Below are 22771 nucleotides of genomic sequence, written 5' to 3' on the forward strand. Positions count from 1 at the left end.
TTATGGGCAGAGACCCCCACCCACAGGTTGGTTTTCTTATTTGTAAAATGTTGAGGGACAACTGACTCTTCCAGGCAGTTCAGTTGTTTAGTAACTGCACTGGTACTTTTTACAAATATATTTTTAATATGGTTAAATTAGATTCATATAATGTTGCAGTGGCAACCCCCTTTTTTTGTAATTAAATTAACTGACCCCGACAGGCCGACATGTTCCCTCAATCTACTCAGCAGGACCTGGTGGTCAACAGTATCAAAGGCTGAGGACAAATCCAAGAGAACTAGCACAGTGCATTTCCCAGCATCAGCAGACATCATAATGTCACTGGACACTTTCAGAAAAGCTGTTTCCGTAGAATGTTGTCTACGGAAACCAGACTGAAACCTGTCGTGAATGTTATTCTGATCCAGGAAGAGTGTCAGTTGGTCTGAAACCACCCTCTCGAGGATCTTGGACAGGAATGGGAGCTTAGAAATAGGTCTAAAACTGCTTAAATCATTTATTTGTGTAATTCTTAATAACGATAACCACTGTGGGCACATTTGGGCATGAGCAAATTCAAATATGTTTTTTGTTGTTATTATTAATGTGCTTTCTTTTTCTTGATGGTGGAAGTACAGAGCTTCTTAACAAGCCCCTGATTATGTTTGGTATTTGTTGTGAATGTCACACACTGTCAGTCGCTGTACACCTAATATTTCTTTACTTCAGTGTGTGCACGCTGCTCTGGCCTCAGCATTTACACACACGAGTGCACTCATTTCATTTTCGTTTTACATTGCAGCGAGCTGCATGAGAGAACCGTGACCAAGCCACAGCTTTCTTTTTTTTTTCTTTTTTTTTTGCATGCTGCCTCGAAAAGTTCTTTAATTTATACACGACATCACAGAGACAGACAATGGCTGATGTCATCAAACAAACTACACCTCACACTTATGGTACCGTCAGCACGACACAACCAAATTATGTAAATAAATTTGCATCTTCAACTAAACCTGCATATTTGCATATTTAACTAAACCTATATCAAGGATTAGTTTATTAGCTGTTGAGGTCACAAATAAAATTTGTTTGAACATCTGATTCTTCATTGCCCATGATGCTATGTGTTGCCATGGTCACAAGAATAAAAATCAGCCGTATGACACTGTCACTGTATATAGGTCCCCTGGCCCATACTCTGAATTCTTAGATGAATTTTGTGCGTTCATCTCTAACATTTCAACTAGTGCAGATAACATTCTGATTATTGGTGACTTCAGCATTCATATACAGTAAATAAGCCTTCTGATTTTCTCTGCAAATCATTTATGCAAATTATGGATGTATTACGATTCCAGCAATGCATTCACAGTTCGATGCACATTAGTGGAAATACCCTGGATTTGGTTCTTGCATGTGGTATTGCTGTCACAAATATTGACATCATGCATCAGTGATCTCTGATCACTCACTAGATTAACAGTTTTGCGTGTTTAGTGGAACAACAACCTTATTTATCATTGTGGTGACACAGCAACTCCTCAACTATAACTGAACTCGAAGGTAGACTGCCTGATATCTTAGCTTTATGTTTGGAAGATGTCCAATCACCAGACAGTCTTGTGGACAGTTTAAACGCAGTGCTGAAAAATACACTTAACATGATTGCACCACCTATATTAAAACCACCCCCCCCCAAAACACAGTCACCTTGGTTCAATGATTATTTGCATGACCTCAAACATAAGGCTAGATAGAGGCCTAGAACAAAAATGGCATAGTTCAAAATCAGAAGTATTCCACCTTGCGTGGCATGATGCGATCTTAGGCTATAAGCATGAAATACTGGCTCCAAAGTGGGCCTATTACAAAAACAAGCATAACTCAAAGTTCTTGTTCGACACAGTGGCAACACTTTTTCATGGATAACCAGCTGTAAGTTGCTCTCCAAGATTTCTTGGATTACTTTGAGAAGAAAATAGATGACATTAGGTTAAACATATCCCAACATACCTTAACCCAGCCACTACACCCTGCTACTGAGGTGGGTGCCATCACTGAGGTATTACCTAGATTTACAGAATTTGACAGTAAATCACTAGGTTTGCTGATGAAACTTGTAACGTCTACAAAAGGCACAACCTGCTTATTTGATCCTATACCAGCAAAACTGTTTAAGGACCTGTGGCCCACTCTTGAGCCGACTGTGCTGGAAATTATTAATCTGTCATTAACCTCTGGATCTGTTCCTAAATGTTTCACATCTGCAGTGATTAGATAGATAGATAGATAGATAGATAGATAGATAGATAGATAGATAGATAGATAGATAGATAGATAGATAGATAGATAGATAGATAGATAGATAGATAGATAGATAGATAGATAGATAGATAGATAGATAGATAGATAGACAGACAGACAGACAGACAGACAGACAGACAGACAGACAATACTTTATTGATCCACGCTTAGAGGGAAATTCAACTGTCCAGCAGCAAAAAGAGAAATACAACAAACGAGCACCATATACAAAGACACAAGCAAACATTAATACATCAGTGTGTGTTATACAGCCTAATGGCCAAAGGGATGAAAGATCTGTTATAGCCAGTGGTGGGCACAGTTCCGATAATCTGATAACCGATAATTATCGAAGATAATGTTTTCATTATTGGACTATCTTTTTAGATAACTTTAAAAACCATTGTCGGACTAATTATCTTGCGATCAATTTTTGTCCAATATTTTTTAGACTGATAACGTGTTAAATAAAGCTGAACAGCTATATGCATTTATAAAATTTAAAATCAGTTGAGCACTTACCTGTTAAACGTTTTGTAGCTTTTGTATAGTTCTACCCTCTGCAAAACAGAGGAGAGCTGCTTCAAAAAGAAACCACTCTATCCTCTGCAGGCAAAGGAGAACCCCCCCCCCCAAAAAACTCATTTCTTTTAACCCCATACTAACACGAAGGCAATATCACCCAAGTCATCCAGAGGCATACATTTTTAACTTATGGTTCAACTTTTAACCAAACAAATTTCAGACAAGTTATTTAAATTAATGTCATGTCTGAAGTTTTATAAAGTGAAAATATCAGATATATGTTTTAGTTTTAAAGTAATGCGCAATTTTGTTTTGGTTTTAGTGTGGATATATGCTGTGCCTAGCAGTGCATTATGGGTATGATAGGGTAATCTCTGTACATTCACAACATGAGAAATGCATTTGAAACACTCTGATCAGGATCTACGGACAACAGCATTTATTAAATTCCACACATCTTAAATGTAGCAGACACGGATTATCTGAAATTTTGTTTTGGCACATTTTCAAGGTCTCTACTGCCATCTACTGGCCAGTAGTGTTCATGGCAGTATTGGCCCTGAAGCTGGGCCCTACGGAACCCAGGAGAGGTCACTTAAAGTGATTTTTTTTTCTCGCCATGATAATTTGTGTGCATGTTTTCCTAAATTGTCATCCTCATGACGGGGAGATGCTTCGCCCTCAGCATCCTTTTTAATGTGCTTAATCTCCAGATGATGCCATGCTGGGCAGCTGGACATCTCTATTCGCCCTATTGACGTATCCCATAATCCCTTGTGTGCCAGAGAGTTGCTTCAGTCAAAACAACATAGAGAATCCACATGATGACAATTGTAAATGACTATTATACTACAAAATTGTATTTTTTATGCTTTTCATCACGTTAATAAGTAACTGCATGCATGATACCCTGAAAACTTGCTAAAACAATTATAACAAATAATCCGTGTCTGCTACTTTTAATCTGCATGGAATTTAATAAACGCAAACTGAATTTCAGACATATTATATATATTAGTCTGGAACAAAGAGGACAAACAATGTTGTTAAGAACAATAATCAAAATGTTAAAGAGCAAACTTCACTTTCCCCCAGAACGACATTATCAGGAAGCGAGCGTAGCTCACAGCAGCTCCCACTGAAAATAACAGAGAGACAGCCTGTGATTCTTGCATGTTTACATAAAACAAACGCAATAAAACGTCTATAAACCCAGAGAATATATTCATGAGAGTTTTAGGCACAGTATAAAAATAGTTTTATGTTGCAATGTTAATGGTGTTGTCCGTGTGCAGTGGTTAAAGTGCAGCCCGATCAGAGCGTCTCAATGCAGTTCTCAATGTTACTGAGATCTCACAGCATGGCGACCTCTCCGAGGTTTTGCGGGATTTGAAACGTCAATCCTTGTGCGCCCAAACCATGATGATACCCTCTGACCACATCCATTTCTAATGGGAAAATGTATTACACTGTCTCCTGGTTTGTTGGCTAATAGCCAACATTTATGTGTCAAGACAATATTGAGTGCACGTTTTACAAATTGTGGCCACGTTTAAGTAGATTGTGCTGTTGTTTTACTTAAACAATGCTTAAAACGAGCACACAATATAATAAAACGCGTGCACAATATAATAAAACATGCGCACAACATCATAAAACATGCGCACAATATAATAAAATGAGCGCACATTCTCTCCACATGCAAAACATTTTGCGATGACACTTCCAGGACTCCGCAAAAAATGCCTGTTTTTACAAATAAAAAAAATGGAATATTTTACAAAAGCACATTTATCTGTAAACACCAACACAAGACACACGTCACATTAACATGTGTCTGTTGTGATCTGTCTGTGTTTGTTACAAAACTTCAGAATTAGTGCGTTATTCAACAATAAAGATATATGTTATAGTTTAACTTTGTACAAATGACAGAATTGACATTAATGGAGTTATTCTATCAGTATTAATTTTATTTACGCACCAAACCATAACTCAGCATTGCTTTATTTTTCAAGACGTCCACCTGATGGGAGCGTTATGATTGGGTAGAGACCTGGGCTTTGCGGCTGCTCTCGGCTTACTTCTGTGCTGGAAGCCATGTAGTAAACAAGAGTTTCCAGCAGGGGGCAAGATGTTCAAAGACAGAAATGCAGGCTCATTGTTTGGGTCTGTTGTCGCTTTTGAAGCTACCATAAGCAATCGTGGTGTTAAAACTCAAATTCAGTTTGTTAGTAGTTGCAAATGAACCAGAGACAATACTGGGATTTATCGGTTATCTGTAACTTCCGATAAATTTTTGGGTGGTTTATCGTTTTATCTTTATCAAAGATAACTTTTCAGTTATCTGATTATCTGTTATCGAAGTTAATTTTTTGGTTATCTGTGCCCACCACTGCTTATAGTGCTCCGTAGATGCTACATTACATCAAACACATTAAAGGACTTCAGTCTAGTCTGACCCTTTTTGTAGACTAACTCCGTGTTGATGTTCCAGTCTAGATTATTATCTAAGTGGAAACCTAGATATTTATATGTGTGTACTTGCTCAATGTCTTGTCCATTTATTTTGACTGGTTGCAAAATGTTCTTCTTCTTGCTAAAGTTGATGACCATTTCCTTTGTCTTATTGGGGTTTAGTATAAGACAGTTCTTTTTGCTCCAGTCACAGAAAGCCAATGTTATGTTCCTATACTCATCCTCCTGATTAAACCATTACTTAAACCTAATCTTGACCCTAGTGTATTGAAAAACTATAGGCCAACATCAAATCTATCATTTTGCTCTAAAAGTCTGGAAAAAGTGGTTTCACAGCAGCTCGTGGACCACCTTACTGAGAATAATCTTTTTGAGCCACTGCAGTCTGCTTTTAGAAAAGGTCATTCCACAGAGACAGCTCTCACTAAAGTGGTGAACGATCTTCTGTTTGCAATGGATTTGGACACCACTACAGTTCTGGTGCTGCTAAATCTTAGTGCTGCGTTTGATATCGTGGATCACCATATTCTACTCGACAGGCTGGAGAATCATTTTAAGATTACTGGGAATGCCCTTGCATGGTTGACGTCATACATGACCAGTCGTTCTCACTGTGTTTTGTACAATAACACTACCTCTAACCTTAGTGACATGAAACTTGGGGTTCCACAGGGGTCCGTTTTAGACCCCCTGCTTTTCTCCATTTATATAGCACCCCTTGGGCACATACTGCGGCATTTTGGGAATACCTTTCATTGCTATGCTAATGATACTCAGTTATACATGCCGATAACTGCTGGTAATCTCATCCACATAAAATCCTTAGATTGCCTTGCATCAGTGAAAAGCTGGATGTCTAGCAATTTCCTACTTTTAAACTCTGACAAGACTGAATTGACTCCCATCCAGTCAATGGCAGTGTCAATACCAACTGCCACACATATGCTATACGTGCTGAATCACACTTTTCAAATTGTCTTTTTTTACAAAAGGAAAAAAAACGACATATTTACAAATACAGATTTATTTATAAAAAGTCAACACACAGAAACTTGTGTGTTGGTTTCTATAAACCGACCAAGCACTGATGACAGAACACACCATTTTCCCATACTGTGTTTTGGTATGTGTGTCTATAAATGCTAAAACCTTCAAAATTAGTGCATTACAGTGGTCCCTCATTTATCACGGGAGTTACGTTCTAAAAATAACCCGCAATAGGCGAAATCCGTCAGCGTTTTTTTTTTTTTTTTTTAACAATTATTATAGATGTTTTAAGGTTGTAAAACCCCTCACTACACACTTTATACACTTTTCTCAAACAGGCATTAACATTTTCTCACTTTATTCTCTACTCTCTTTTTTCTTCTGCGCGAGAAGATCATAAACAGACACACGCAGAACACAATGTGCATGCTCTCTCCCTTCGCTCGCTGCCTCCGAGGGTACGGATGCGGGACCCTCATATAATCCAAGTCATGGCCACAGAGCTCTGTGGCTGCGGTTACCGAGACCCTGCGGTGCTGTGGATTTTTCCGCAAGGAGTGCTCCGCATCAAAACAGAGTGTAGTCTCTGGACCTGTTGCCAGAGTTATCCACAGCTCCACACAGCAGACAGGGGGGCGGTGTGAATGGCCCGCTGCGGCGTTTACCGAGCCCACAGACTCAGTAAGTGCATCGGAGGCAGTGAGAACAATCACGGTGGTGCCGACTGGTGCTGCGACCGGCCCGCCCGATAAGGACGCACAACACAATGCGCTGCTAAAAAAAAAAAAAAAAAAAAGAAGCATGCAAAATTGCACAAAAAAAAATAAAAAATCTATGAAACTGTGAGGCCTCGAAAGGTGAATCGCGTTATAGCGAGGGACCACTGTACTTTAAAAAACTTGTAGCATATAGCTAAACTTTTAAAACATATAGCTGATATTTTCACTTTGTAAAAACGACAGAGGTGACATTAATTTTGATAACCTGTAAGGAATTAGTTTGCTTAAAATTTTAACCGTAAGTCAAAAATGTCTTTGCATGACTCCTCCAACACGCATGCGCGACTGTATGGCTGTGAAAATAAGTGTTTTTTTTCTCTCTTTCTTTCATTCCTTCCTTCCTTTCTTTTTTTCTGGTCACCAGGTCTCTTTTGCTGAGGGAATGCTGATCTTACAGAAGGGCTGGCTCGTTGTTTGTGACTGCCTTTGAATTTACTCAGAAGTATCAGTAGCTGCCATTGTACTTGAGTCAGTACTAAATGTTATCGGTTTAGCTTTTAGCTGTAACGTCCGCTAACCTTTTAGGGGTTAACGGTTTAGCTTTACAAAAGTTAACTTTTCAGTTAGCGGTTTAACGGTTATCGAAACTATTTTTTTTTTTGGTTAGCTGTGACCACAACTGCCTATAGGTGACATGACAGAGGGATTTCTCATATATGAGGGTTGAATGAAAAGTACTGAATCCATTTACTTTTTCATCAACAACTGGCATCACGGGCACAAAACAGGTTTTAATGTGTTCTGTAGCTTCTCATCTACAATCTCAGGTAGCACCAAGCTATCACGGTGAAAAGACTGCTTTGTTATTGTGGCAAGAATAGAACCCTGTGAAGGAAGCTCGTTACTATGTTTTTACAACCCCTGGCGATAATTATGGAATCACCGGCCTCGGAGGATGTTCATTCAGTTGTTTAATTTTGTAGGAAAAAAAAGCAGATCACAGACATGACACAAAACTAAAGTCATTTCAAATGGCAACTTTCTGGCTTTAAGAAACACTATAAGAAATAAAGAAAAAAAAATTGTGGCAGTCAGTAACGGTTACTTTTTTAGACCAAGCAGAGGGAAAAAAATATGGAATCACTCAATTCTGAGGAATAAATTATAGAATCACCCTGTAAATTTTCATCACCAAAACTAACACCTGCATCAAATCAGATCTGCTCATTAATCTGCATCTAAAAAGGAGTGATCACACCTTGGAGAGCTGTTGCACCAAGTGGACTGACATGAATCATGGCTCCAACACGGGAGATGTCAACTGAAACAAAGAAGAGGATTATCAAACTCTTAAAAGAGGGTAAATCATCACGCAATGTTGGTTGTTCACAGTCAGCTGTGTCTAAACTCTGGACCAAGTACAAACAACATGGGAAGGTTGTTAAAGGCAAACATACTGGTAGACCAAGGCAGACATCAAAGCGTCAAGACAGAAAACTTAAAGCAATATGTCTCAAAAATCGAAAATGCACAACAAAACAAATGAGGAATGAATGGAAGGAAACTGGAGTCAATGTCTGTGACCAAACTGTAAGAAACCGCCTAAAGGAAATGGGATTTACATACAGAAAAGCTAAATGAAAGCCATCATTAACACCTAAACAGAAAAAAACAAGGTTACAGTGGGCTAAGGAAAAGCAATCGTGGACTGTGGATGACTGGATGAAAGTCATATTCAGTGATGAATCTTGATTCTGCATTGGGCAAGGTGATGATGCTGGAACTTTTGTTTGGTGCCGTTCCAATGAGATTTATAAAGATGACTGCCTGAAGAGAATGTAAATTTCCACAGTCATTGATGATATGGGGCTGCATGTCAGGTAAAGGCACTGGGGAGATGGCTGTCATTACATCATCAATAAATGCACAAGTTTACGTTGATATTTTGGACACTTTTCTTATCCCATCAATTGAAAGGATGTTTGGGGATGATGAAATCATTTTTCAAGATGATAATGCATGATCTTGCCATACAGCAAAAACTGTGAAAACATTCCTTGCAAAAAGACACATAGGGTCAATGTCATGGCCTGCAAATAGTCCGGATCTTAATCCAATTGAAAATCTTTGGTGGAAGTTGAAGAAAATGGTCCATGACAAGGCTCCAACCTGCAAAGCTGATCTGGCAACAGCAATCAGAGAAAGTTGGAGCCAGATTGATGAAGAGTACTGTTTGTCGCTCATTAAGTCCATGCCTCAGAGACTGCAAGCTGTTATAAAGCCAGAGGTGGTGCAACAAAATACTAGTGATGCGTTGGAGCGTTCTTTTGTTTTTCATGTTTCCATAATTTTTTCCTCAGAATTGAGTGAGTCCATATTTTTTTCCCTCTGCTTGGTCTAAAAAAGTAACTGTTACTGACTGCCACAATTTTTTTTCCTGATTTCTTATAGTGTTTCTTAAAGCCAGAAAGTTGCCATTTGAAATGACTTTAGTTTTGTGTCATGTCTGTGATCTGCTTTTTTTCTACAAAATTAAACAACTGAATGAACATCCTCCGAGGCCGGTGATTCCATAATTTTTGCCAGGGGTTGTAGCAAAGAGCTGTCATTGAGTTCTTGACAGCAGAAGGTGTTGCTCCAGTGAAAAATCATTGAAGAATGCAAGTTATTTATGATAAAGGATGTGTTGATATTACCACTGTGCGGTGCTGGGTCAACAGATGCAAAGATGGCGAAGCTGAAACAATGGATTTGTGTGACAAAGAGTTGGATGACTTCTGCCAGCAACCAATGAGTTTCACAAGAAACAAGTCAACAAATTGATTCTGGGGAACCGGCGCATCACTCAGAGCAAAACTGCCTACACAGCGGAATTTCACAGGTGCATGTGGGTCACATTAGTGCTTTGCTTGATTATTGGAAGAAGTTTGCTCAGTGGGTTCCCTGGATGCTTCCACCTGAAATGAAAACTCACAGACTTGAAATTTGCCAGATTTGAAATGTATGTATTCTATACCAGACATACTGATCAACGATTCAGCAGAAACATTTCCACCGGAGGTTGAACAAGTTTTGCAGTCACGGCATTTGTAAAGTGTTGTGTGTTCCCGACAAGAGCGAACATTAAAAAAGCAAAATGATCAGTCTGTGAGTCATAAACACAAGATTAAGATTAACGAGTGACAGATGTCACCCTGCTGGGAGGAGCTTTTTTCAGCCGGCCACAGAGCCACACCAATCGGTCAGGCAGAGGACCAACAGCCGGTAGAGATGGGATTTATGGCTCTTTGGGGGGATCCGGATCTTTATGGCTCGTTCCTTTCAAAGAGTCGTTCAAAAAACTGGCTCATATGGCTCTTTTTATATATAAATACTTATATATATATATATATATATATATATATATATATATATATATATATATATATATATATATATATATTTTAGGTTCAATTATCAATTTCCGCCATGTGTGCATTCGTGGTGGTGCATGCTGCAGCGTGCATGCGCACTTTGCCATTACAATGCATTCTGGTTAGAAATTCCTAGCACCATTGGTGACATAAATTGATAATTAAGCCTAAAAATATTGAGAGAGAGAGAGAGAGAGAAAGAAAGAGAGAGAGAGAGAGAGAGAGAGAGAGAGAGAGAGAGAGAGAGAGAGAGATGAGCCATCTCAATACCTCTCCCTACCTTTCTCCCTACCTTTTCTGCCAGCAGTGGACAACGAAAACATGAATCCTTGGGGAGAACAGCACGCTGAGGCAAAAGACTGGTGTTGACTGACTGAAATCTCGTTCCAAACGAGAAGAGAACAGGGAATAGAAACCTGACATTAAACCAAACCTGTTGTTGCTTAAAGTAGCCAGTACATGGCGATAACGCATTGTAAATAACCAAGGAAACCCATACTGAGAAACACAAAAATGAATAGTCATTAAGACCAACACCATTTGTTTTTGTTCTTTCCATATATTTTTTGATTTTGAAAGTTTTTGTATTGCACATGTTCTTTTTTCTATTCACTTTAAATCTGATATCACAGCCATTATCAACCATTATCTGAGTTTGAATTATTTGGAAATACTGATTATAACCTCATTATAATATGTTGAAAATAATTTTGGTCTGAATTCATTGTAAATATTCCACTAGGTGGTACAACATCCCTCTGCCTAGACATCAATACTGTGGATTTACCTTGTACACGGATGTGTATGTATGTGAAGGCACATGCTGCCTTTGCCCCTCCCCCCGTAGCTGCTCTCTTTCTATGCGGGGGGGGGGGGGGGGCACAGCCGCAACCGCAACTGGATGTTCCTGGGAGCTGTGTGAAACAAACACCTATGAGAAAAAAAGAACGACAAAAAGAACGGCTCCCGCGCAGCCGCGACACAACTCCCTTCGTTCATATTAAAGAGCCGTTCAAAAGAATCGGCTCGTTCGCGAACGTCACAATACTAACAGCCGGTGTGAATGAGCAGTCTGAAATTCTTCATTTTTGGATATATATATACAGTATATAGCCTTTATCCTTTAGCTGCAGTAAATTTTTTGGTTGATCTATTATTATTTTTATCAAATAAAGCTACACAGTTGTTTTATCGGTTACTGTTCTGACTGCAAGAAAAGTCTCAACTTTAAGTGACTTAGATTTATATATATATATATATATATATATATATATATATATATATATATATATATATATATATATACAGTAATCAAAGAAAATAACACAGCACTCTTTCATGTTTCATGTTGTTTTGTTTGAATTGAATTTGAATTCATTAGACACCCATGCAACAAAATTTCACTCATACACAACAACAAAACTCATAAACAAGGTAGTCAAAGAAAAAAAGTCAGTAAGAGAGAAAAAACGAATGTTGAAATTTATGTTAAGAAATAAATTTCTTCACTTATCCCACATCAGGGATATTTCATTTCAACATTTCAACATATGCTGTGCAGAGAACCTTGTGAATTCAGATGCACTTCAAAAACATCCAGTGATGGAGCTGAACATCAAAACCTAAAGTCCAGATGGAAGAGGAGAACATCCCTGCTCTTCAAAATGTGAGGAAAGTGTCTCAAAAAAACTCCACCAACAGGTTAAAACTGTGGAGTAGAATGTCATCTGGTTAAATGTCTTGAGAGTCCAGCTCACTTGTCACCTCTGAAAACTCACACCTGCTGCTACACTTTGAAATAAAACAAAGGCTCTCAAGTAAAATTTGATCCTCAAAATGCAGAAAATAGTGTTTCCTAGCATTATAAATTTTCCTTGGGGGTGGGGGGATGACCCCAGACCCTCCTACAATACTCACTCCTGCAGCGCTTGCCACGCAGCTATGCCACACCATGTTCTCCCCATGCTGTGAAGAAATCCTGGTGAGAACCCTGCACACATAACAGCTGCATCTTCAGTGCCTGACTCATCCTTCATGCTACAGCATCTTAAAGTAAAAGTGCCAGAAGCGTTTATCTATCTGTCGATGAGTGCAGAGGTATGCATACGTGGGACAGAATAGTGAAACAGCAGCAGAGCAGGTTCAATAAACAGTTACTGAGATGAGTGGACTATACAGCAGTACATTTCCTGCTCATACGAGGTCTGTTAGAAAAGTATCCAACCTTTATGTTTTTTTTTTTTCAAAAACCTGATGGATTTGAATCACGTGTGCTTGCATGAGCCAAACTTGAACCTTCGTGCGCATGCGTGAATTTTTTCACGCCTGTCGATTGCGTCATTTGCTTGTAAGCAGCCTTTGTGTGTGGATGGGTGGAGTCTCTCGTCGGATTTTCTTTGCAAGGAAAATGGTGGAACAACTGGAGCAGCGCGACTGCATCAAATTTTGCCAGAAACTGGGCGACAGCCAGTTTGAGAAAATTCGGATTATTCAGACGGCTTTCGGTGACGATGCTATGGGCATCACACAGATTAAGGAGCGGTACAACCGGTTTAAAGACAGCCGCACAACGGTGGAGAGCGAGCCGCGCTCCGGTCGGCCATCAACATCCACCGTTGTGCAGCTGTCTTTAAACCGGTTGCACCGCTCCTTAATCTGTGTGATGCCCATAGGATTGTCACCGAAAGCTGTCTGAATAATCCGAATGGTTTCCACCTGGCTGTCGCCCAGTTTCTGGCAAATTTTGATGCAGTCGCGCCGCTCCAGTCGTTCCGTCATTTTCCTTGCAAAGAAAATCCGACGAGAGACTACACCCATCCTCACACAAAGGCTGCTTACAAGCAAATGACGCAATCGACAGGCTTCACAAAATTCACGCATGCGCACGAAGGTTCAAGGTTGGCTCATGCAAGCACACGTGATTCAAATCCATCAGGTTTTTGAAAAAAATAAAAAGGTCGGATACTTTTCTAACAGACCTCGTATTCATCTTTAACAAAGATTTAAAAGAATAATTTTCACAACACACCTCCCACATAGGTTCCACAGCCAACATCATCAACTGCATCTGAAGACAGATCTTATGTCTAGCAATAGCAATTGCTAAGGGCCCCTTCACACATAGTACGAATAAGTACAAATCAGGGTGAATCATGGCACAACAGCTTGTATGAGTGAACCACGAAAACATTGTGCCGACAGGCCGGCGTACTCAATGCTGCTGTGATGGTTCATGCACATGGGAACAGTGTGAGCTGCTGTGATAATAAAAAAAATACATGCCACCCATGGGATTCGAACTATAATTTCCAAGAGCTCTGATTGCCAGCCAGAAACTTTACCACTGAGCTACCATCACTGGCCTGTAATAAGTGCGGAAAAATGCGTGAAATAAACAAAGACATGGAGGAGGTGCGCTGTGTGTGGCCACTGCAGCCCAGCACAAAGGTGAAAGATGTTTTATATATTTCCACGTGAGGACAGCAGGCAGACACATGCGCCTCACTGAGGAATGTTGTAAGTTCATGTCTTTCCAAACACGGAACATGTCCTCCAGCTGGAATGTCCAGGAGCAGAGATCTTTACAGCTGCATTTGTGAGCAGACACGCCCCCCTGTCCGCTCAGACCAGACCAATGTGTCATTCTCTGTGTTATGTGGTCATTCATTTTTGTTATGTAATTGCGTAGGCTATTATCCAGCTGTCAGTGTGCTGTGATCAGCTGACAGGCCCCTCCCGTACTGTGTGTGATTAGACCTGGCTGTCCGGCTCCCATGTGATCAGATCTGTACATACATACAACCCCAATTCCAATAAAGTTGTGTGAAATGTACATAAAAACAGAATACAATGATTTGCAAATCCTCTTCAATCTATATTCAACTGAATACACCACAAAGACAAGATATTTCATGTTCAAACTAATAGACTTTTTTCTTTTTGTGCAAATATTTGCTCATTTTGAAATGGATGCCTGCAACACATTTCATAAAGCTCGGACAGGGGCAACAAAAGACGGGGAAAGTTGATGAATGCTCAAAGAACACCTGTTTGGAACATTTCACAGGTGAACACGTTAATTGGAAACAGGTGAGTGTCATGATTGGGTATAAAAGGAGCATCCCCAAAAGGCTCAGCCGTTCACAAGCAAAGATGATGATAATAATTATGATAATATAAAATATAATAATAACTGATAATAATAACAATAATAATAACAACAACAACAACAATAATAATAATAACACATATGATAATAATTCATAATTATTAGCACGATGAAGCATGCTGCATACATTTCAACAGTTTTTTTTTTTTGCGCTCCGGGGGATGCGGGGGTGGACTTTATTATATGTGGCATGTGCAGGTCATATCGGCAGACTTTGTCATGTCAGATCCATCTTGAGGTTCCCTTGTATGCGCTCAAATCATTTCAGATCCTTTTTTACCGCCATCAGAATATGAAATTGTGGTCAGACGGTCCTCAGATTGCCCATGGGCCGCCGTCAGATAGGTGTCCGATCTCGATGGCGCCCAGAGGGTTTTGAACATGTGCACTTGGGGCCGCCGGCTGATTTTGACCAACTGTGTGGACTCTCGCAGATGGCTGTCAGAATGGTTTGGAAATGACCCCAACACTTTTCGGATGTGTGCCGATTCATCATTCTAACGCCATTCTGTGTGTTTCTGGCTATGTGCGATGGGGGTATTAGAATTTGAATAAAACTAATAACAATGAAAATATGACTTTACACTTTATATTTTCACTCACATAATCTGCTATATTCTTGCCAGTTATATTGTCACTGCCTCCTGGGAAAAAATACAGCAGGTAAAATATGCATTGAACACGTGACCATTGTTTTCAGTAAATATATTTCTCAAGGTGCTATTGGCACTATTATGAAATTTTTACCAGATGTTGGTAACAACCCAAGGAATCCATACATACAAAGAAATCAAACCATACACAGTAAAGTTTGCTGAGTAAAATGTATTCTGCTGGGATAACATTTGGGCTCAGTCTAAATAGAGTAAAATACACTCTATTATAGAGTGAAATCAGTCAATTTTCAATTTATTTTTCAATTTATTTCCTTTATATAGCACCAAATCACAACAGAGTTGCCTCAAGGAGCTTCACACAGGTAAGGTCTAACCTTACCAACCCCCAGGGCAACAGTGGTAAGGAAAAACTCCCTCTGAGGAAGAAACCTCAAGCAGACCAGACTCAAAGGGGTGACCCTCTGCTCGGGCCATGCTACAAACATAAATTACAGAAATAATTCACAGAACAATTCACGGAGAAATATACAAGAATTGCTGTAGGTGCACAGGACAGGAGGATCGCCAACATAAACACAACTCCCATCTATGGATGGAGCTGCATCTTAGAGAAAAAACAGAATCAGGCATCAGAAAGACAAAAAATACTGTATAATTTGCCAGCATTAATCAACAAGAAAAACAGAAGAAATACTAAGGTGATCGCCGGCCGCTAGCCCTAAGCTTCACTAAAAGACCCAGAATTTAGGTGAAGTTGAGGCCGCGGCCCGCTCCAATTACTAATAACATGAATTAAAAGAGTAAAAAGTGTAAAACAAAACTGCACCAGTATGCTAGCCATATGAAAGGGAAAATAAGTGTGTCTTAAGTCTGGACTTGAAAGTCTCCACAGAATCTGATTGTTTTATTGACGCAGGGAGTCATTCCACAGAACAGAGGCACGATAAGAGAAAGCTCTGTGACCCACAGACTTCGTATTCACCTTAGGGACACAAAGTAGTCCTGCACCCTGAGAACGTAAAGCCCGGGCCGGTATGTAAGGTTTAATTAGGTCAGCTAGGTAGGGAGGTGCCAGTCCATGAATAATTTTATAGGTTAGTAGCAGAACCTTAAAATCTGATCTCAATGGGACAGGAAATCAGTGAAGAGATGCCAAAATGGGTGTAATGTGGTCAAACTTTCTGCTTTGTGTCAAAAGTCTGACTGTAGCATTCTGAACCAATTGGAGACCCCTAATGCTAGACTGCGGTAAACCAGAAAATAGAACATTGCAGTAGTCCAATATAGAAGAGATGAACGCATGGATCAGGGTCTCAGCATCAGCCATAGACAGGATGGGACAAATCTTCGCTATATTTCGCAGGTGGAAGAAAGCAGTCCTAGTAATATTTCTAATATGGAGACCAAATCAAATCAAATCAATTTTATTTATATAGCGCCAAATCACAACAAACAGTTGCCCCAAGGCGCTTTATATTGTAAGGCAAAAGCCATACAATAATTACAGAAAAACCCCAACAGTCAAAACGACCCCCTGTGAGCAAGCACTTGGCGACAGTGGGAAGGAAAAACTCCCTTTTAACAGGAAGAAACCTCCAGCAGAACCAGGCTCAGGGAGGGGCAGTCTTCTGCTGGGACTGGTTGGGGCTGAGGTAGAGAACCAGGAAAAAGACATGCTGTGGAGGGGAGCAGAGATCGATCACTAATGATTAAATGCAGAGTGGTGCATACAGAGCAAAAAGAGAAAGAAACAGTGCATCATGGGAACCCCCCAGCAGTCTACGTCTATAGCAGCATAACTAAGGGATGGTTCAGGGTCACCCGATCCAGCCCTAACTATAAGCTTTAGCAAAAAGGAAAGTTTTAAGCCTAATCTTAAAAGTAGAGAGGGTGTCTGTCTCCCTGATCCAAATTGGGAGCTGGTTCCACAGGAGAGGAGCCTGAAAGCTGAAGGCTCTGCCTCCCATTCTACTCTTAAAAACCCTAGGAACTACAAGTAAGCCTGCAGTCTGAGAGCGAAGCGCTCTATTGGGGTGATATGGTACTATGAGGTCCCAAAGATACGATGGGACCTGATTATTCAAAACCTTATAAGTAAGAAGAAGAATTTTAAATTCTATTCTAGAATTAACAGGAAGCCAATGAAGAGAGGACAATATGGGTGAAATATGCTCTCTCCTTCTAGTCCCCGTCAGTACTCTAGCTGCAGCATTTTGAATTAACTGAAGGCTTTTCAGGGAACTTTTAGAACAACCTGATAATAATGAATTACAATAGTCCAGCCTAGAGGAAATAAATGCATGAATTAGTTTTTCAGCATCACTCTGAGACAAGACCTTTCTAATTTTAGAGATATTGCGCAAATGCAAAAAAGCAGTCCTACATATTTGCTTAATATGCGCATTGAAGGACATATCCTGATCAAAAATGACTCCAAGATTTCTCACAGTATTACTAGAGGTCAGGGTAATGCCATCCAGAGTAAGGATCTGGTTAGACACTATGTTTCTAAGATTTGTGGGGCCAAGTACAATAACTTCAGTTTTATCTGAATTTAAAAGCAGGAAATTAGAGGTCATCCATGTCTTTATGTCTGTAAGACATTTCTGCAGTTTAACTAATTGGTGTGTGTCCTCTGGCTTCATAGATAGATAAAGCTGGGTATCATCTGTGTAACAATGACAATTTAAGCAATCTTTCTAATAATACTGCCTAAGGGAAGCATGTATAAAGTGAATAAAATTGGTCCTAGCACACAACCTTATGGAACTCCATAATTAACCTTAGTCTGTGAAGAAGACTCCCCATTTACATGAACAAATTGTAATCTATTAGATAAATATGATTCAAACCACCACAGCGCAGTGCCTTTAATACCTATGGCATGCTCTAATCCCTGTAATAAAATTTTATGGTCAACAGTATCAAGTCTGAGGTCTAACAGGACAAGCACAGAGATGAGTCCACTGTCTGAGGCCATAAGAAGATCATTTGTAACCTTCACTAATGCTGTTTCTGTACTATGATCAATTCTAAAACCTGACTGAAACTCTTCAAATAGACCATTCCTCTGCCGATGATCAGTTATCTGTTTTACAACTACCCTTTCAATAATTTTTGAGAGAAAAGGAAGGTTGGAGATTGGCCTATAATTAGCTAAGATAGCTGGGTCAAGTGATGGCTTTTTAAGTAATGGTTTAATTACTGACACCTTAAAAGCCTGTGGTACATAGCCAACTACGGTAATAAAGATAGATTGATCATATTTAAGATCGAAGCATTAATTAATGGTAGGGCTTCCTACCAAAGGACCAAATGACAACGAAGGATCAAAAATTACCCCAAGGTTCCTCACTTTGTCAGTGTGATGTATGACACACGAGCCTTGGCTGAGTGTTAACTGGTCAAATTGATGCCGATGTCTCACTTGACCAAGAACCATCATTTCAGTCTTTTCAGAGTTTAAAAGTAGGAAGCTTCTAGACATCCAACTTCTCACTGATGCAAGGCAATCATCTAAGGATTTTATGTGAACGAGATTACCAGCAGTTATTGGCATATATAACTGAGTATCATCTGCATAGCAGTGAAAGGTAATCCCAAAATGCCGCAATATGTGCCCAAGGGGTGCTATATAAAGGGAGAAAAGCAGGGGGCCTAAGACAGACCCCTGAGGAACCCCAAATTTCATGTCACTAAGGTTAGAGGTAGTGTTACTGTACAAAACAGTGAAAACGACTGGTCAAGTATGACGTCAGCCATGCAAGGTCACTCCCAGTAATCCCAAAATGATTTTCCAGCCTATCAAGTAGAATATGATGATCCACTGTATCAAATGCACACTGAGATCTAACAGCAACAGAACCGTAGTGGTGTCCGAATCCATTGTAAATCAGCTCTACCATCTTGTCAAATCAAGTGTTTCTACTCCAATAAGAGTTGATTTTACACTGTAAAAGAGTTGATTTAGCACTGTGATGAAGTATATTTAACTCTATTTGGAATGGGACCAAATGTTATCCCAGCAGAGTAAATTCATTCTGTAAAATTTACTGTGTAGATGTCCATTAATTAAGTTATGTGTAATAATGTGAAATAACACATGAAAAAAGTATTGAACAACTGACAAAAGAGATGAGCAAAAAGACATGGAAAGCCAAGACACCAGCTGAAATCTATCAGTAATTAGAAAGTAGTCCTGCCCCTTGTTATTGCAAATTAATATCAGCTGGTTCAATCCCAATTGATGGCCTATAAAAAAGGTGTCTCATTACCAAGGTGTCACACAAGAAACATATCATAATGGATAAAAGAAAGAAGTCTCAAGATCTTTGTAACTTTACTGTTGCAAAAAATACTGAAGGGACTGAATACAGAATGATTTTTAAACTTCTGAATGTTAAAGTGAGCACTGTTGAGGCTATAATCTGAAAGTGGAAAGAACATCATTTCATTATAAACTGGCTATGACCAGATGCTCCTCATGGGATTTCTGACAAGGAGTTGTCCAAGAGCCAAGGACCACTTCAGAAAGACTTGGAATTAGCAGGTACAATTGTTTCAAAGAAAACAATAAGTAATGCACTCAACCATCATGGCCTGTATACACACTCATCACACAAAACTCCATTGCTAAAGAAAAAACATGTTGAACCTCTTTTCAAGTTTGCTGCACAACATTTAGACAAGCCTGTGAAATACTGGGAGAATATAGTCTGGTCATATGAGACCAAAATTGAACTCTTTGGATGCCATAATACGTCATCACTGAACATCACCTTAAAAACATCAAACCAACAGTGAAGCTTGGAGGTGGCAACATCATGGTTAGAGTGTCTTGATTAGATAGAGTGGCATCAACTCAGAACATGGCACCATTTTGGTTCCAACTGCGCTGAACTACTGAATGAACCTTTAATGTTTTTGTTTTTTTGTTGTTGTTTTTTTTAATCATTTAACCACATACAGCAACACATCCAGATACAGGTGCTATCAAAATAAATCTAAAAATAATTAAGCTATCAAATTTACATAAATTTACAATTTATTATGATTTATTTAATTAATTTGAAGCCTGATGCAGCTCTGTAACCCCATGTCATGTAATGAAATAAGTGACAGTTTAAAGTTCTCCATCTCTGGATTATGCTTTATTATGGACTAATTTGACCCTCAACATGCTTTTCTTTCTACAATCATCGCCTCCAAATCAAAGGTAAGCTGTACATTTTCCTCTTTTACCGGGTCAAAATTTCCTATGAAAATGTTTTTTCTGCCAATTTTATTTGATCCATTATCAAAATGTAAAAGTAGCAACATGTTTGCTGCTTGGAAATGACTCCGGTCCCACATGTGAGGGGTTTACTTGATCAGACGGGACATTTTATCGGATGTGAGCGAAAAATCCACTGTACAAAATCCATTAGATATGGTGTTTACTACACGGAAACCAGTACAAAAACTTTGGGACTTTTTTGTCCGGTGACTGCGAATATCCGGTTTATACAATGATGGTTTAGGTAGGTTTTACTGTACATGGGACTGAACAATAAATTTACCTCTAAAGCTTTGATGATGATGTCGACTTCCATCCCAGACAGCTGACTTTATTTTCCCAATTTTTTCTTCTGTTCGCATCTGAAAGGAATCTATATATCTTGAAGGCCTTGTTGTGTCTATTTGTGCATCCAAATGCACTGCTTCCTGGCATTTTCAGTGAATAAATAAAAAAGTAGCTGGATTTCCATGCAGACAGATTAACAGTGAACGCTATTTTGAACCCAAGATGGCACCATGAGTCACATGACCGATTTTTTTCAACTCATCATGTTGCCACTCTCTCTATTAAGGCACTCTAATCATGATGTGGGGCTGTTTTTTTCAACATACAACACTGGTAAACTTCATATAATTGAAGGAAGGATGAATGGAAAAATGTACTGAGACATTCTTCAGAAAAATCTACCAGGATGATGAAAATGAAATAAGGCTGGGCATTTCAGCAAGACAATGATCTGAAACACACAGTCAAGGAAACTTGCAGTTGGATTTAGAGAATGAAAATAAAGGTCCTAGAATGTCCCAGCCAATCTCTTGACTTGAATCCAATAGAAAATCTATGGAAAGATCAGAGTTCATAGAAGAGGTCCACAGAACCTTCAAGATTTGAAGAATGCTCCAAAATCACAACTGAGCAATGCATGCAACTAGTTTCTCCAAACAGGAGGCATCTTGAAGCTGTCATTAGCAACAGAGGCTTTTGTATGAAATATGGAATACATTTTATTGAAAATGTTCAATATTTTTTGTCTGTCATTCTACTTTAACTTACACTCAACAAAAATATAAACGCAACACTTTTGGTTTTGCTCCCATTTTGTATGAGATGAACTCAAAGATCTAAAACTTTTTCCACATACACAATATCACCATTTCCCTCAAATATTGTTCACAAACCAGTCTAAATCTGTGATAGTGAGCACTTCTCTTTTGCTGAGATAATCCATCCCACCTCACAGGTGTACCATATCAAGATGCTGATTAGACACCATGATTAGTGCACAGGTGTGCCTTAGACTGCCCACAATAAAAGGCCACTCTGAAAGGTGCAGTTTTATCACACAGCACAATGCCACAGATGTCGCAAGATTTGAGGGAGCGTGCAATTGGCATGCTGACAACAGGAATGTCAACCAGAGCTGTTGCTCGTGTATTGAATGTTCATTTCTCTACCATAAGCTGTCTCCAAAGGCGTTTCAGAGAATTTGGCAGTACATCCAACCAGCCTCACAACCGCAGACCACGTGTAACCACACCAGCCCAGGACCTCCACATCCAGCATGTTCACCTCCAAGATCATCTGAGACCAGCCACTCGGACAGCTGCTGAAACAATCGGTTTGCATAACCAAAGAATTTCTGCACAAACTGTCAGAAACCGTCTCAGGGAAGCTCATCTGCATGCTCGTCGTCCTCATCGGGGTCTCGACCTGACTCCAGTTCGTCATCGTAACCGACTTGAGTGGGCAAATGCTCACATTCGCTGGTGTTTGGCACCTTGGAGAGGTGTTCACGGATGAATCCCGGTTCACACTGTCCAGGGCAGATGGCAGACAGCGTGTGTGGCGTCGTGTGGGTGAGCGGTTTCTGATGTCAATGTTGTGGATCGAGTGGCCCATGGTGGCGGTGGGGTTATGGTATGGGCAGGCGTCTGTTATGGACGAAGAACACAGGTGCATTTTATTGATGGCATTTTGAATGCACAGAGATACTGTGACGAGATCCTGAGGCCCATTGTTGTGCCATACATCCAAGAACATCACCTCATGTTGCAGCGGGATAATGCACGGCTCCATGTTGCAAGGATCTGTACACAATTCTTGGAAGCTGAAAATGTCCCAGTTCTTGCATGGCCGGCATACTCACCTGACATGTCACCTATTGAGCATGTTTGGGATGCTCTGGACCGGCGTATACGACAGTGTGTACCAGTTCCTGCCAATATCCAGCAACTTCGCACAGCCATTGAAGAGGAGTGGACCAACATTCCACAGGCCACAATTGACAACCTGATCAACTC

The 22771-nt window shown here is 39.8% G+C and overlaps 1 long non-coding RNA gene across 1 annotated transcript; it reads right to left on the reverse strand.

Moving 5' to 3' along the window:
• Positions 1–1482: 1482 nt before the first annotated feature.
• LOC117511615 lies at positions 1483–19546 on the reverse strand. Its single transcript, XR_004560997.1, has 3 exons — positions 19537–19546; positions 4282–4287; positions 1483–1566 (listed from the first exon to the last, which is right to left on the reverse strand). It is a non-coding gene; the product is annotated as an uncharacterized LOC117511615 (long non-coding RNA).
• Positions 19547–22771: the final 3225 nt, after the last annotated feature.

This window comes from Thalassophryne amazonica, chromosome 6 (assembly GCF_902500255.1).
Source record: "Thalassophryne amazonica chromosome 6, fThaAma1.1, whole genome shotgun sequence".
NCBI lineage: Eukaryota > Metazoa > Chordata > Actinopteri > Batrachoidiformes > Batrachoididae > Thalassophryne > Thalassophryne amazonica.